Source organism: Bombus vosnesenskii, unplaced genomic scaffold (assembly GCF_011952255.1).
Source record: "Bombus vosnesenskii isolate JDL3184/JDL3185 unplaced genomic scaffold, Bvos_JDL3184-5_v1.1 scf7180000013297, whole genome shotgun sequence".
Taxonomy (NCBI): domain Eukaryota; kingdom Metazoa; phylum Arthropoda; class Insecta; order Hymenoptera; family Apidae; genus Bombus; species Bombus vosnesenskii.
Window position 1 is genome coordinate 2417235 of NW_022882947.1, and position 16643 is coordinate 2433877.

A 16643-nucleotide genomic window follows, 5' to 3' on the forward strand; every position below is an offset into this window, starting at 1 on the left:
CCCCGGGGGTGAAATGGGACAATGGGCGTTAGTCTGGGCCGACGGCGTATAAATAAGGATCCCCAGGAAGCTTCTGGGGGTAAGGGGACAGCAGGCAGAGGAGATCCTCGCTCGGTAGCGACGTGGTAGCCGAGTAGAAAGCCCGGCTAGTGCTGAGACCGGTCGGCCGTCCATCTTGGCCGTCGCCGTGGCGGTCCTTATCTGCACTCACAGCTCCGCTGCTAGACGTCCGGTGATCTAGGGCACTTCTCTAGCTCTCTCTCTGCTTCTCTAGTTCGTGCAAGACACCGTGTACCCGTACATACACGCACATATACACTTACATTCTCTGCACCTGTCCCTCCCCTTGTATCTGCTCCCTTCGTCCATCTTATCATGTATTCTCCCTCCCTCTCTCTCTCTCTCTCTCGTCTTCTCTGAGAAGAGTAGAATTACTCTGCAGCGTCACTTCGCATTCACTAGCTCCCGAGTCTTTGTACTTACTTTTTCTTCCTCGTAGGTATGCGGAAAGTTTACGTCGATGCTCAAGCGACTACAGGCGACTTTTCGTCCAGAATTTTAATCGGAACACGTCAGTTTGAAATAATACGATGCCACTGGACGGAGCTCTGTAGTCCATCGATTAGATTCTCCTTTTTACGCGTATGTTGTGTACAGTGAAATTTTTAACGCGAATCTTCTTTGGAACATCTTTTACACTTATCGTTTGGATATCACGTGTTTCGACTTAAACGAGCCAAGTGCGAGGATTTTACGACTGAATTAACCTGAGAAATAAACGCACACAGTTTGATAGAACGTAACTTAAAAAACGCAAAGTATCTGCACGAGTCAGAAGTGACGCAGTGTTCGTCGTTCTCGGCGAGGGTTAATGTCACGTACTATAACAATAAAACTCACGTACGGTAAAGGTGTAAATTGTAAGAGTAACGAGTACAATGCTTTAAGGTCGAGCAGTCGGATACACGATGGTTTGCGGTAGCCTCCTAATACGCGACGAGACGACAAACTTCCTTTCGAGCGGAGAGTGTAACCAAGTCCCGTCACACGGCTGTTTGTGCATATCGAATGAACGACACTTTCCAGGATCTCGGTTGGTTCTCGTGAAATCTTAATCGCGGTAGCACGTACTTATCGCGCGTCGCCGACACGTAGACACGTTCTATACCGTTTGTCGTGTCTGGGTGCTCTGTAGTATCCGTTCGAAGAGGAGCAGAGCATTAAATATTGGAAGTATCCTGTTGGAATTATACAAGAGAAGGTTCGCGCGTGGACCGTCTAAAGCCAGGCCGTGTGCACCGCTAGAACGAAGCTAAAGAGATAGAAGCCGAGGGTGGTGGCGGTGGTAGGTGGTTTAGAACGAGTACAGGGGAAACCAGAGGGGGAAGAGGGATCTTAGGAAAGGCGGCACAAGATACCTTGGAGGTTACCCGGAGTTGGATAGGGAAGAAGCTGCCGCGATGTTCGCTAGATGGGCGATACGGCTCGGCTCTGTACGGAGCCTTGCCCTACGTATACACCAGACAATTGAACTTCTCCCGTTTATTGCTTCTAATTAAACGACCGAGATATTTCTGCTACGTTTCATTAGCGTACAACCGAACTCCAGTCGGACGGTTCGGGTAATACATTTGCCGCAGTCGTGTTTTGTTGCTCTATGGCTGAGAAAATCTCATACTTGCCCTCGTACTTTTGTCTTTTTTTACCGCGCGATTTTTCTTCGTCGTCTTTTAACCACACGACGACATCGAAAACGGTAAGGACTAGGCGAATACAATTACGAGTCAAAGATTGGACGATTATATGGCAAGCGTCGATGTTGCTCTTCCAATCTGAAAACGCTCGTCTCGTCTTAAACGAACCTTGTCCACAGACGCGCGAGTGATTAATTATTGTAGCACCTCGGTGTTACGATCTCTGCACTAGTACCTTAATGGAAATAACTAAGTATTGTTTGGGCGCATGCCTTCCGTACGGAAATGATCCATCATGGTCCGGATAATTAGCACAACCGTGGTTGCGCGTGTAATCATCACTCGGAATAGCAACGACGACCAGCTATCCCTTTCCCTCTCGTCTTCTCGCGCTTGTTCCTTGTACTCGTTCTTTCTACTTTTTATTTCGTTATATCTATCTGCTTGTATGGAAATCTCACCGGCGCCCTTCTTTTTATTCAATTTTATTTCATTTCGTCGGATGGCTGCTTGCGTTTCTTGCTGAAAATTTTGACAAAGACCTACCGAGGCAACTACGTATCCTACTTTAAATGTGGCGATTAACCGATATTTTTTCGAACTTGAATGTATCGTAATCATACGTTGTAAATGATAGTCGGACAACTTACGAAATTTAGTTTTAAGACGTTTTCCGTAGGAAGGCGAGAGCACGACGCGAGGTCGAGTCGCAACACGAAAAGTAGGTAATTTAGGACGGAAATCCGCTGGGTTGAAATCAACGGGCATCTTTATCGATGGCGGAGGTCGGTCGTGGAACGGTTGGAAACTTTGGAAAAATCAATCCCAGCCAAGGTTCACGTAACGTCGGTGTCGGTGCAATTCATTTGCATGGGAATTGCACGCGACGGAGACGGCTGCAGCCTGGTATCGATTTTAAGTGGACCGGCTGTCCCGTCAGCTTGCTGTCTCGTCTTCCCTTGGACAGAAGCAACTCGAAGTCGCGCAAGCGCTCCTATGAAAACTTCTCTCTTATAGCGAATCTGCGGAACGTCCGAAGTCCGAAGCGAAAGATACCTAAGAAGAACGAACAAACGCGGTTTGCTTGCAAAACCCGCAACGAAACGATTGATTAATACGTTGAAATACACCGATATATCGTGAAAGTCAAAGTGTGGCCCGTGAATCTGTCAAGACGAATTAACTCTTTATTCGGATAATAATTTCTTTATCTAGAGATTTCCTATATTTCTGCGTTACAAATAATCCTACTTTCGTACATACTTACCTTTTCAAGGATTGGCAATCTAATTGAGGTTGATTTATCCGCAACATTTTTGATTTTATTGTTTAGTATATTTAGAAGTTTCGAGATTACTGAAATTATTATTTAGAAATATTGAAATTGACATTCAGCGGACTGCTAGTCTCAGACACGTTTTAAACAATTTTAAACAGGCAACAGCGGTCAATAGAGTTTTGAACGTAAAGGCATCACGAGAATTGATCGTATTAGCTTCTCAGAGACTTAAATAATGAAATTACCATATCTTGGAGATTGGGAATCCGAGTGACAAGTTTACGCATCCTTCTCGGTTAACAGATTAAGCGAGAACCCTATTATCTTGCGACTCTGCATAGCAGGCGATGTGCTGCGTCACGTCTTGTCTTTCGCGATCGTATAGATAGCATTAAAAAGCAAGCACGCGTTTCGCGATGCACGAGTTGCAAACTGTATACGAGTTTGAAAGTACTTACCTTTGAGGCAAAAGTCAGCAGCGTTAGGTAGGGGATCGGCGGTAACACGGGGTTGGCAAGATAGGTTAGACGCGAGTCGGATATCCCCCGTGGCCAGTACGTAAGGACAATAAGCCAAAAAGTTGGTAAGGCAAGCATGGCGGAGCCGTTAGCCGTTATGAAGCTCAAGGGTGAAGTCAAGATTGTAATTAGCTGGCGCTAAGTTTCGAGGTTTCCCTTGTATTTGCATGCGATCTCAGTCCGGCTGACTGCCTACGACTACCTGCGACTACCTATCTGTCTACTTGCCTTCGATCGTTTCTCAGCTACCCCTTTGGTCCACCTGTACGCTCACCTCTGCCACGTGATTTTCTTCGAGCAACGTGTTCAAGTTCTCGACCAGTAAAATTAAAGTCGTTGATTTTTGTACTTTTATCAGAAGGTAATCGACTGATATTAACTGACATTTTTAAAATAGTCGGAGAAATTGAGGTGGAATCCTTCGGATTGTTAAAAAAGGAAATGTCTAAAATCACGCACAGAAGGGGATAAAGCGAGGGAAAAATCGGAGGCCACGGGACAGGGATTACCTTGCTATGAGATCTTTACGTGGGCCTCGTTCGTGCGATAGGGTGCAGAAATCATGTGCGATCATTGGAAGCCACGTGACAAAACTAGTGGCTCGCGACAAGCAGTGAACGCGTTCCGCTTCGGCCATTCTGCAACCACGCGTTCGAAAATTCTGAAACGCTAATTCCAATCGTACTGGAATAACGCGGAAGATTTCGTTGCATGAGAAAACGCAGGTATACGCGCGCACGCGACACGATTTCGCGATAGAAGGTACGAACAAGGAGAAGCTCCTCGAAACACGTACGGCAATTACAACGACCATTCTGGAAAATAGAGGGTTTCCATCCCACGATTGTTATCTACACGTGTTGTTTATCGATTGTTTCGTTGTCTGCAGGGAACCGGCAACGTACGCGTTGTCGGGGCCGAAAGCACGGCTGCTGGTAATTGCCGGCTGCTACGAGAAATCTAACGTAAATAGCGATACGTTTTGCCGTTGATCCCGAAGAAGTACATCTCGAACGAGAAACCTAGAGTGCCGGAGACGATCGGAGAAGGGACGTTCCAGCAGAATCTCGCTATGTATGGTTGAAACTTTTCGAGAGTGGAAACGAGACTGATATCGGTCTCGTCGAAATTTTCACATCCAATTTTCCTTGCATGATCTCGCGATGAACGACTGGAATCGCGAGTATCCTTCGAGGATGCAGGAGTATCGACGTATCCGCGAATTCCTCGGAGAAATCTTGGAACCGGTTGCGTATCGGTCATATCGCACTCTCGATAAATTTGTTTCGCATCCTGCCATAACACGTGCAGTAACAGGCGGATCTATGCTGTGCCATTCATCGTAGACAACGGGTAAAAAATTGGCAAAATACGGGGTGTCTGAGAAATACGTTCGCAAGTATGAAACAGCTTCGGAAACTTATTAAGCAATTCTGAGAAATCATTGGGAAATTGTCAAGACGTTTAACAATTATTATCTCGTTTGAAACGTCGGATCGTAAACTTTATCAATCTGGTTTAACAAAATTTGATCTTTTTCTCTCTCGTCTCGGCAGTTTTGACTTTTGTCTAGCCTGCTACTCATCCTTACAACGCATCTTCTGCGATATTTGAGTAAAGCGAACGATTATCCATAATGTATGCGTGTAATATTTTTGATTTGAGGGTAACCTACCACCTACGCTGGTAAAATTATTCAGTTTCCTTTTGGAACGAAGAACTAATCCTTACAGGAGAGTGGAACGCGCCAGTAAAGTTTGCCACCTACGTATTTCTGAAACACCCCGTGAACGTAGCCCATGCAAGTTGATGTACCACGAGGGTAGATGACGAAAGAGACAGGAACCCCTTGGACGTCGATTTCGCGATAAACGTACGGAAGCGTGGTGGATAGAAGAGCAACGCGAGGAAAAAAAACGAGGAAGAACGGAAACAGAGGATGAGGTGTGAAAAGAAATTTGATAGAGGGGTCGACCGATTGGTAATTGGCCGGAAAGATAACGAAAACGGTGGTATTCGCGTTAACGATGGAAAACGGGAGAGAGAGAGAGAAAGAGAGAAAGAGAGAGGATTATCGCGGGGTTGGCGTTTCGATGGAAAGTGGCGGCAGACGAGGATAGAGAGGGATCGCGTGTTGCCGAGAACGCGAGGATGCGGTGTACGATGAACGGGGCGAGCTCGTATTGGTATCGTTGGTACGCGCGCAGTACGGTACACTCCGTTAACGCGCTGCCATTTTCGATAAGAGACGTTGCAAGGACGACGATGATCGCGCGCGACGCGTAGGCAAGCTGCTCGTAAAGTGTTTAGCCAAAGGGAAGGCAGGTGGAGAGGAGGACTCGTCGGAATGGAGTAGATGAGTTAAACTACACGAGGTCTGACGGTAGTAATTGAGTGCCGCTCTGTCTAGTTAGCACCTCGTGCCACCGGCTGACTGCCGTCACTTTATCGGCTAAACGACAGCGATGCGTGACAAATCCATCTTGCCTTAACCGCGGCGACGCCTAGACGGGCTACGTTGATTATCGGCGTACCTCGTTCCGCTCGTTTCGGCCTTCCGTTCGTCATAGAAGAGACAGGAACGATCGACGCGATCGAAGCTAACGTCGACAGAGCCTTCACCGGAATCTTCGTTCACGACCGTGGCATCGATCTTTTTCCGTTGCATGCGCGCCACCGGACGCCCGTTAATTACTCTCCGCCGTAAATCAGCCGAATCGTGTTCCCTCGGGTAAAAAACGCGCGTGAAGAAGCTGTCGCGGAAAGAGTAGCGGGGAAGGAAGCGAACAGAGGTGGCGAGCGCAACGATGCGTCGCGAGAAAAGAGAACGTCGACGTCTAGCTCGCGTTTATCTGTCCGGCGGCTTGTCGGAGCAATCCTTGCTTCTTGCGATTAAGCACCATCGAAGATTTACGTGCCACGCTAGAAGAAGATTCGAACTTGCTTCACGGTGTATCTTCTTTCTCGTTCTTCCTCGGTTCGTTCGCGCGCCGAATCGGACTTTGATCCGAGAGTAGGTTGAAAATGAGCTGGAAGGATCGCGCCTGTAAGTTAACACCGGATGCGACCGAGGCGGCCAAACGGACGGTAGTCGGCCAAGATTCGGCAAGTTTGGCTTTCGAGCGAATAATTAAATTACGCGAGCGAGAGATCTCGCGATGGGAGGAGGCAGGAACGAGGCAGTTGCGGAAGAAAGAAACACAGGAGGGAAACGAAGCGATGGAAGGGGGAAAATAGGGACGAGGAGAAGCAGAAGAAAGAGGCAGATAGAAAAAGGACGAGAGATAGGAGGGGAGCGTGAGCGAGAACGAAAGAAGGACGCTGGGGTGGAAGATGGAAGGAAACTGAAAGGTGGATGGGAAGAGAAGGCTCAAAGTTGAAATTTCACGCGCCATTGTTCGATTCCGGCAAAGGAATAGGAGTTAGAAGCATTTAGGGAGCGGCAAGCAAGCGCAGGGAGGTGAATTACGGTCGAAGATACGCCGAGACACGGCGAAGAAGCGGAGGGATGCCGTGGAAGAACGGCCGAGGGTGAAGGAGGCCAGGGACAAACCGAGGGGCTGCTACCGGCACTGAGACTTTAATTCCGAGCTACATCGGCCGGCTAACGGAGCAACGATTCTTCGCCGTAAACGGCTCTTCGATTTCGACTCTGCGTGGCGAAGCGAGATTAATCGTCGGTCGCCTGCTTCGTCGTTGTCTCTTCGCGTTACTTACGTGGTTCGTCCTCCTTCTCTTCTCGAAGTTCGACGCGGCTGTTCCGCACGCGTCGTGTACGTTGCGCGTACTCGAATCGAGGAAGATCGCGGGGACAATCGCGAGGAAGATCGCGAGGACAATATCGCGATCGAGTAGAACTATAAGGAAGCTGTACGACACTGTAAGGCGAAGTAACCGAAGAAACCGAGGCGAAATGGGTCGAGACGAAAGGATTTAAATGTCGCCCTCGACGTTGACGAAGAAAACGGCGGAGGGGTGCACAGGGGAGAGAGATGGCGAGACAGAGACAGAGATTAGGAGAAAGGAAGAGAGTAAAAGTCCGGTGAAATGAGCACGCGAGGAAGAAGAAGAAAGAGAACGACAAGAAGAGTCGGCGTCGAGGGAGGAGAGGAGGAGCCCGCATTCTCGGAGATTATCGTGCTCGCCATCAGCGTATCACAGCGTCACAGGACAAGATTTATATGTAGAGTTTATTGTCGCTGAGTCCGCCCTACTGCGTTTTATGGATGTTTTTCGAAGGAGCGCTGCCGTCCGTGTGATCTATCGCAGCGCCCTCACCCTTCCACCTCGCTCCTACTCTCCTCTCTCCTTTTCTCTCTTTGGCTCTCTCTCTCTCTCTCTTTCTCTCTCTTTCTCTTACATACCCACCCTCCCCTCTTTACACCCCCCGTTCGCTCTTTCTTGCCTTTTCTGTCTCTACCGCTCTAACTCTTCTTCCAGATCTCTCAGCGCTCTGTACTTTGCTCCGATTCGGCAGACGGGGGTGGCGGACCGAAGGGAGTCGGAGGGATCCCTAATGAACGCCACGACGAAGTCTCTCTTTTCTTCTGTATACCGTTCTCGCTTTTCCCTACCAATCTTTCTTCTCCGACTCGTTCCCGTAGCCAACGGCGTGTCGCTCGTTCCACGCATTAACGCGAGATTTATACCGTGGACTCCTTGGACGATATCGCATTTACATTTTTGTCGCATCGCTATAAACCACCTACGTACCCACCGACCTACCGGCGTACATTCCACCAACCCCTATCGCCCTTTATCGCGACTCGCGTTTTAATCGTCGAACGATTCATTCCTCGTTGTATAATTTCCCTTTCCGTGACGGAAATCGTCGAGCGCGCGACTCCTTTCGCTTCGAAACTCTTTTATTTTTTCGTCGAAAAGCTCGATAGCAACGGAGCCGAAAAAAGTCGATCGAACGTATCGCGTCGTGTCGACGCGTCGCAATTGCTATTGTTTTCGATTCCACGCGCATAAACGTGGTATAAACGGAGAGAAGGGAGACTAGAGGGAGAAAGTGGGAGAGATACATGGCGGCAGTATGTTACACGTGTTACCGGCCGGCACGTACGGGTTACGTCCGGCAGTCAATCGCTCTAATACTCGCACTTGGCGCGCCACGTTGCGTACTGGTGACTGTGCGCGTTGCCGTTGGCTCGCCCGCTTCCTCACCCTGTCTCTTGTTCCTTTGTCGTCACCGATTTTTCTTCTTTCAACCGCTGATTATTTACGAAAATACGTGCTTCCAGACTTCAAACTCTTACACCGTGGTCGCGGTACACGCGTGTTCTCACGAACCTCGGACAAATATAACAAAGCATACAAATACAGAATTTTTCGGGTCATTCACGCCTCGACATCGTTCAATCCAATGAGACTGATAGGAGCGAACGTTTCACATACGATCGAAGATTTCTTGGACGTACGAGACATTATCTGCCTGAGAAAAGGAACGAATTTATTAATTTTGGACGTATCTGATAATTTTCTTTAGCATCCAATTAAGAGCGTTACATCTGTTCGAACATTCTCTTATTTGACAGAAATTCATCGTAAGAATGCTACGAATTTTTCGAACATCTTCGCATACAGATTCTTATGAGACGTTTCACGCATCGTCCGATTATCAACGACTCTGCTTGTAATCTGGTACGATAGGTTTCGGTTTGGGTTTAGTACATAGTCGCCTACTCATTTTTACATCGACGGACGACTACTACTCAAGACGTAACCCGAGATACAGGTTGACCGACAGAGTCTGCTACGCCGTAGTATCGCAATCGCTTTACCGAGGCGTACATCACGGACGTCCAGGGCGCTCTGCCCTGAGTTATGCTCGACAATTATACGTATCTACCTGCGCGGTGGGCGTTATTATCATATTATACCGCGTTACCCCTCGTCCACGAACGTCTGCGAGACACGCATGCACATGAATCCAACTCCAGCTGACATTGCAGAGCATCGAGGTCGAAGGTTCGCGGTCCGCAACGCGACGATAAACGGTCCTGACGCTCCTCCTTTGTCCCTCCTCTTCTTGTCCTCCGCAAGGAGGCACTACTCGAGGAAATCCGAATTGTGGCGTTATCAGGCTTTACTTCTGACCTACGGCGTCTAATTATTTCTAGTATAACGAAAATTAGTCCCTGCGCGATGAAAGTTGCCTCGAGGCATCTCTCTAGATAAAGTCTCTGGCGCTGGCTGAATTAGGTATCGTGTCACCTAGTCGCGATCAGCGGCTTTGAAGCGACGAAATATCGTTTCGACGATTGTTCACTGTAGCGATAGAAGAGAAGCGAGTATCGTACGAAGGAAGAAAACGGTTAAAAGATCGACCGATTACCAGAAATGTAGGTGTCCATGCAGAGGTGTTCATTTTCCTTGTGAATTCATTGCAATTTGTTCGTACAATTAACACGCGTGTACAGGAATTACGAGCTTGAGTCGACCTATCGATGAAATAGCCGCGGTAACTCACATTGCACTGCGTGAAAGTTGCCGATTGCGATATGGTATCGCGATACGGAATCTCGCGTGAGACCTCGTCTGGAGGTAAGCCTCGTTGTACAGTGCGTAGCGTAAAAGACAGGTGAAAGACCATTGACGAAAGGAGAAGGCTGCGAAGCTGTTATCGGTGTGACGCATCGATCGAAGGGTCTCGAAGAAACTGAGTGAAACGGAAGTTGGAAGGCAGAGGTAGCTTGCGACTCGACGGGCATCGATCGGCGTATGTCCCCCTCGGCGGGTGACCGGGCCTCGAGCCAAAGCTCGTGCGCTCTGTGGGACGGCTGTGAAAAATCCCTGAATTATGATAATGGTGCCGACATAATGCGATCCAATGAGGCAATCAAGGGGTGGCAGTGGCGTCGGCGGCGGTGGCGGCGGTGGTGTTGCAACGGACGTTGGTTGACGATATCGATGGTCGATGCCGACGTCTATGTCTACGTCTATGTCTATGTTTATGTCAATGTCTATGTCTATGTCTATGTCTATGTCTATGTCTATGTCTATGTCTATGTCGATGTCTATGTCGATGTCGATGTCGATGCGATGTCGATGTAGATTGGTGTTGGTGTTGGTGTTGGTATCGGTGTCGGTAGCAGTGTCGATGCCGATGCTAGTGTCGATGCCGATACCGACGTTGCGGGGTGACGCGAGTTACGCATCCCGGAATCGTATTAACGTTGCTGGCCACCGAGCCGAGCCGATCCGAACGAGCTCGGCGATCTATGTGTCGGGAACGATACAATACGTGTAGCAGGTATAATTGCCGTCGGTGGGTAGCAGTTGCTCTAGGAGGAGCCGTTCCCATCAATCAGCACCGCTAAACAGTCAAGCGCGAATCACACGCGATCCTACTGTTCGATACTCTAATTGCTCGAACGCGATTTTATATACGTTTTCCGGCCATCTCTGCGCGCCCGCTCATCGACTGAACGTTCTCGTTCTGTACGCAGTTGAAAAAACCCAATATCAGTTTCGACGTATATACGTACACGCGTGACTGCATCTTTTTTTCGAAAAACGAGGGACAACACGCTGGTAAACCAATGTGATAATACGGGGAAAAGAGGAGTCGCGAAAGAAGCCCGCGACTTATTCGAACGTACCACTCGATAGAGATATGCGCATGCACGCACACGGGCGCGTAGAACGCGCGCGACGCGTACAACACCTACGGTGACGCTCGTTGATGGAACGGGACGCCATGCGGTAGTTATGGGACCACGAGGATGTTAATGACCATAAACAAGCAATCACGGTAATCCGCCATGAGTCACTCGGACTGTCCGGCTGACTACGTTGAGATACGACGTGCCATATGCCCGGCGAAACGGGTTGCAGTTGAATATGCACTACAGCCGTCGGATGTACCATGCCAAATCTCTGATATTTCCGTATAAACCGACCAACGTGGAAATAACGAACTTTTCCGCGCGTTCGTTCGTCTTCCCTTCGTCCCCTTGCGATTCGATCGGACGACCGAAACGAAGAAAACTGTCTTTCCTAAGAAAATATAGAAAAGCGTAGCTGTCTGCATTCTCGTTCATTCGCGTTTCCTTTGCTTCTGATTTTCGTTTGTTTCGTCGTTCGTCGATCGTAGATCACCGTCCGGTCTCCTTGCGTTCAAGAGGAGAAAGGCAAAAATGGCAACAACCAAAGTCAAGACTGTCGAGTTAGTCACGAGTGATCGAGCGTATGTGCAGCTATACGGACGAAGAGGGGATAAGCGAGCGAGCAAGTAAGCAAGCAGACAGGCAGGCAGGCAGGCAGGCAGGCAAGCAAGCTAGCGAGGAAGACCGCGAAAAGTTGGCGATGACGGCGGATGTTATTGGCAGCGAGGCCATTCGTCGCGATGATGGATGCTTGACAGGCGCTCGCTCGCTCGCCAGGCAGTTATAATAAGTAATGGGCTCACTTCCGCTGCCGTCGCTGCCTGAATGCCCGACTGCCTTGCCCGGTTATGCCTCCGATGCCCTGTGAAACCTTCGTGCCTTCGTGCCTTCGTGCTATCGCGTCGTCTCATTCTCTTCCACCTCTTGCTCTTTCTTCGCGATCGTTCGCCGTCCTCTTCTGCGAACGGCCACGCTCCTTTTTCCTCTTTCTTCGTTTCGTGCCGCCCTTCCGTCCGTCCGTCCAGCGTGTTCTCTCTTTCGCCTTTTCATTCCCTGGGGCTGTGAGTGAGGAGTCCCGGCCACTCGTCTTCCTACTCTTTCCATCCGACCTCCGCCTCCTCCTCGTAATAACTACAAATCTGTCACGCATTAATTCTCCGTCCGGCATAAATTCGAGCACGGTACAAGCGGAGAAGGAAAAAGTTATCGCGCGGGGGAGGAGGGCTGGGACGGGAAACCCGACTCACCCCGTTTCGTCTTCACCCCGTGCTCTTACTTTCTCTCGCGCGTCAGGAATTCGAGTCGCTACCCTTTCGCCATCGAGCAAGATGAAAGGGACAGAGGAATCGAGAGCAGATAGGAAACCGAGAAATTGTATGAAACTTGAAAGAAACGCGACTTCACGGTCGCAACTAAAGGAAATACGGTCAAAATCTTGAAATCTCTTTAATTTCGTGATGAATTTTAGCCTTCTATCAATTATTTTTAATCGAATCGTGCTTTTCATCGTACCAAAGTTTCTGTAGTATCCGCTACTTGTAGAATATCGTTGGTGTAATATTCTTATTATTATTAAATATTATTATTATTATTATTTAGTGACGAGCACTAGCCTTATAATCGAACAGAGAAAAGTACATATAGGGGTTACAGAGCCACGAAGATTAAGCGACGAACGAAACGGAGCAAAATGGGAGTACGTCGCTAAACACAGATGTGAAACAAATACGTTGCGTTATAAATAATTAGACGATATACGTATATCGCGAAGACCGAGCGTTTAAAGTCGTGAAAGGATACAGAAGAGAGTTGAACTCGATCAGATAATGCGTTAGCATGTGTACATAGCCTGGTAATATCGGGTCGCTGTTTCTGATATCGGTCGCAAGGAAATTAACCCGGAAAACAATGGCATTACGCAAAGGCAGCTAGACGCGCGTTAAAATTTACAAGTTGGACAAGCCGAGGGCAATCAACGAAATTACGTAAAACCTTAAACAAGAAAAGAACATCGGCAATTTTCCTTCTGTTTTCAAACGTGACTACGTTCGATCTACGAAGTACGGAATCGTAATTACGGTCGCGGCTATGCACAAGACCACCGAGGGAGCGAGAGTCGAAACGCAAAAATTTTCGACGATGATATTTTTAAAGATCGAAAGTCCCCTCCTCGGTTCAAACTGGAACGAGGTTAGGAAGCAGAAAATTCCAGCAGGGGTTTAGGTACACGTTTAAATTTGAATTGTGTCCCGACTACTTCTCCGCTTCCAGATTTTTCACCATCTTTCTCCGAAAGAAGAAACGCACGGACGCGTCGGAAGAAATCCACGAACGTGAGATGGAATCATCCGCCTAATGGGCGCGTTACAAATAGCGGTACGGTTAGGTTAAGCAACGAAACCGCTGGCGCCGACGAAAAGGGTAACGAGAGAAAGAGAGAGAGAGAGACAGGGAGGAGGAGGAGGAGGAGGAGGAGAGGGCAGAAGGAATAGGGAAGACGATGGTGTTTGCAAACAGTGGAGGCGAAGCGATAGAAGCGAATGAGACGAAGAGGGTTGCATCAACGGCCGTGACAAATAACTCTCCTTCAACGGGGGTCTGCGTCATTTAATTTTCCTTAGCCCCAGCGTCGAAATCGATGATCTCCTCTCTCGACTATCTCACCGAAGACGAATGAGATGACTTAGACGGCGTTTCACCACCTTGCCGGAAGGATGCAGGGTACCCTGGCAAATCGATCGATCGGATACCAATTATTCGTGGAAAATTAACCTTCCGCGCTGGATGCGATCCATCGTTGGCGAGTTAACGTTCGCGGCTATAGAAAGGAGCAGCGCGCGATACGAAATGACGCGTGTCATCGTAGCGGACGTCGTCCTCGTTTCGTGGATCGAGGGATCGTCGAGAGCAAAGTCGAAAATAACGATGGACGTGAAAGTTGGAAAAGCGCTAAACCGGGAAAGAAAAGTCCAATTTGGGGACGATTGTGAATGAATACGCAGGACTATCGGTACCGTTCGGACGATTCTCTCGACATTTACAGCCTTCAATTCGCCCTTCCGAGAAGGCGGCGATGGTGGGCGAGCCAGGAATGTTAATTAAAGCCGTTCGCTCCACGATCTCGCGCTTCGACTAATTAGTCGCGCACAATGCCATCGTGAACGGCGATAGAAGAGAGGCCGTGTAAACGAGCAGGAGCGAGACACGGCCGAGGGAAGGTCGTAGCCGGTCACGGAAAGGCGCGGTAAGTGGCGGAGGGCGGCGTCGAAAGGTGGGAGGATGAGAGCGGAGAAACGGGCAACGTGCAACGGGCAACGGGCAACGGGCAACGGGGTAACGGGCAACAGGGAAGAGAGAAAGAAAGGGGATGACGTTGGTGGTGGCGTGGCCGTGGCGATGGTACGGAGGCGCGGATGAAGGGGGATGCAAGGCTGAAGGTAACGAGGCAGGGTGGAGGGAACTGTGTCGGTGGCAGCCGGAGATCACTTCACTCGGAAGCGATGTCCAGGATCTCTCGTTCAAAGAAGCCCGGCGAATGTCAAACCAGTCCCGCTCTCGCATTCACCGTCGTTCCGTTCCGAAAGAAGAATGCCAATTTGCCGAAAGCCCTCTTCGCGGTGGCGAACGTCGTGCGTCGGAATGGAAATTCTGAAGCGAGCGGCTGGAATTCCGGCGAGGGACGGTACTCCGCAAACGATCGATGCTTCCGACATGTTCGACGAAGCTTTCCGACTCGTTCGTTAAGAAGGACCGGTCCCAATCAGTCCTTCCTTTTTCTCCTACCCCCCCCTCCCCCTGCCTCTACTATTCTAGCTCACGTCAAGGGAAATTTCATCGTCATCGCGGTATCGACGCGTTCCGCTCTAGATATCCGCTTCGAATCCCTCTTTCTCTTTCCCACTTTCTCTCTGTCGCAGTTTACAACGTCCCAGAGGTTTGGTCCGCGGATTACGAGCCCGCACCACCGACGAGCAGAGACCGCAAAGGACGTCCGACGCCGGAGTTAAGACGATCGTAACCGACAGCGAGGATCCCCTCTTTCCCCACCGACAGACTTTCCCTCGAAATCCGGCGGAAACGATGCTCGTAGGAAAATTCGTATATCGGGGCGACACGAGGCCAGGCGACGCGACGGAACGCGACGGGACTCGCGGATACTACGCGGGCGAGGGGATAATACGGTTAAAGAGGAAGAAGGAAAGAGGAAGAAGCATTCGTAGCGGGGGACCTCATCCAAAGTTACGAATCGCAATTCTTCCATGGCCGTGGTTCCGATTCTGTAAAGTTATGTTATGGCGCAAAGTAAGCGGGATTTATCAAGAAAGTTGGTATAACTTCGCTACGACTATTGATGCAATGAAACGATTGGCTCCGCCTCATTTACCACCCTCAACCCAACCGCTCTCCTTTTCCCCGCGAATTCTCTTCGGCTCGGGCAAAGGTAATCCTTGTTGTCGTTACCCCTTTACCTTGGAGATTCGAACCACTTCGTACTTTCGTCGATTCGTATTCTATTCGACGAAGAGCCAAGCATGTCTAAACGTTCTAATGTCGAACGATCGCCGGTCAGGCTCGTCTTAATTGTTCTTACTTATTTCATATACGGAGGAAAGATATTTCTTCAATTCGTAGCGCACAAGAGGCCTATGTGCATTTCACATTTTTCTGAAATTATAGAAATATAGTTACGATAGTTGTATCTCAGTGAACAGTACTAATAAAATTTCAAAATGTCTCAAGTAATACAGACGATATAGTCGTAAATAGTAATTGCTTTAGATATTTTCACGAGTCGCTGTATTACTTTTCTGCTAATTCGAAGAAATTCTCTGCAGTTATGAAACTTGGAAGAAAGAGAGACAGAGAGACAGAGAGAGAGAGGCGAGACGCGAACACAGCTTGGTGCGCTTATCAAAGGCAAAGCGGATACGGAGGAGAAATCGGGCAGAGGAGGGCAGGAGAGAAATCGTAGGTTTATCTGAAAATATTATGACCGTGTCGTCCCTGTTCTCGGTGCAAGGTGGCCGCCGGTTTTGATACGTCCCTAGCGTAGCGTAGACTCGTGTACGGTCGTATAGCCAAAGATATATGAACAGGATTGCAATCATGTCCGTGTTACCCGGGAGTGTCCTGTTGGGATAATATAAATATTGTACACTCGTCGTCGTCGACGTCGTAGTTCTCGGTGGTAGAGGCTAACCCGAGAGATAGATCGAGGGTCGAACGAGAACGTCGAACAGGTAGACAAAATGGTTATAAAGAGCTGAAGACGAAGAAGAAGAAGAAGAGGTAAACAAAAAAAAAAAAAACAGGATCTTGGACGCACAGGAACGTACTAAGATATAGAAACAAAATGGATTCACCTGTGGGACGAGTGGCGATCCTACGTCTCTTGGAATATTAGTCGATATCCTTGGTCATTGGGCGCCATATTTACAAGGACAGCGTTCCTGAAGAGTTGGTCTTAAGAAAGGGAAAACTTTCGTCTGGCTCGAAGCTCGGTCGATCGGTGTCGCGACGAAACGAATCGAACGTG

The 16643-nt window shown here is 49.0% G+C and overlaps 1 long non-coding RNA gene across 6 annotated transcripts in view; it reads left to right on the forward strand.

Moving 5' to 3' along the window:
* Nucleotides 1-16643, forward strand: part of LOC117233551 — a 39585-nt gene that overhangs the window by 15256 nt on the left and 7686 nt on the right. The window contains exon 4 of one of the 6 annotated variants that reach the window (XR_004493346.1): nucleotides 7932-11484. The exons of the other annotated variants lie outside the window; for them this stretch is intronic. This is a non-coding gene — a long non-coding RNA (uncharacterized LOC117233551). Of the gene's footprint in view, nucleotides 1-7931; nucleotides 11485-16643 lie in introns of those variants that run through there. 6 annotated transcript variants of the gene reach the window in all.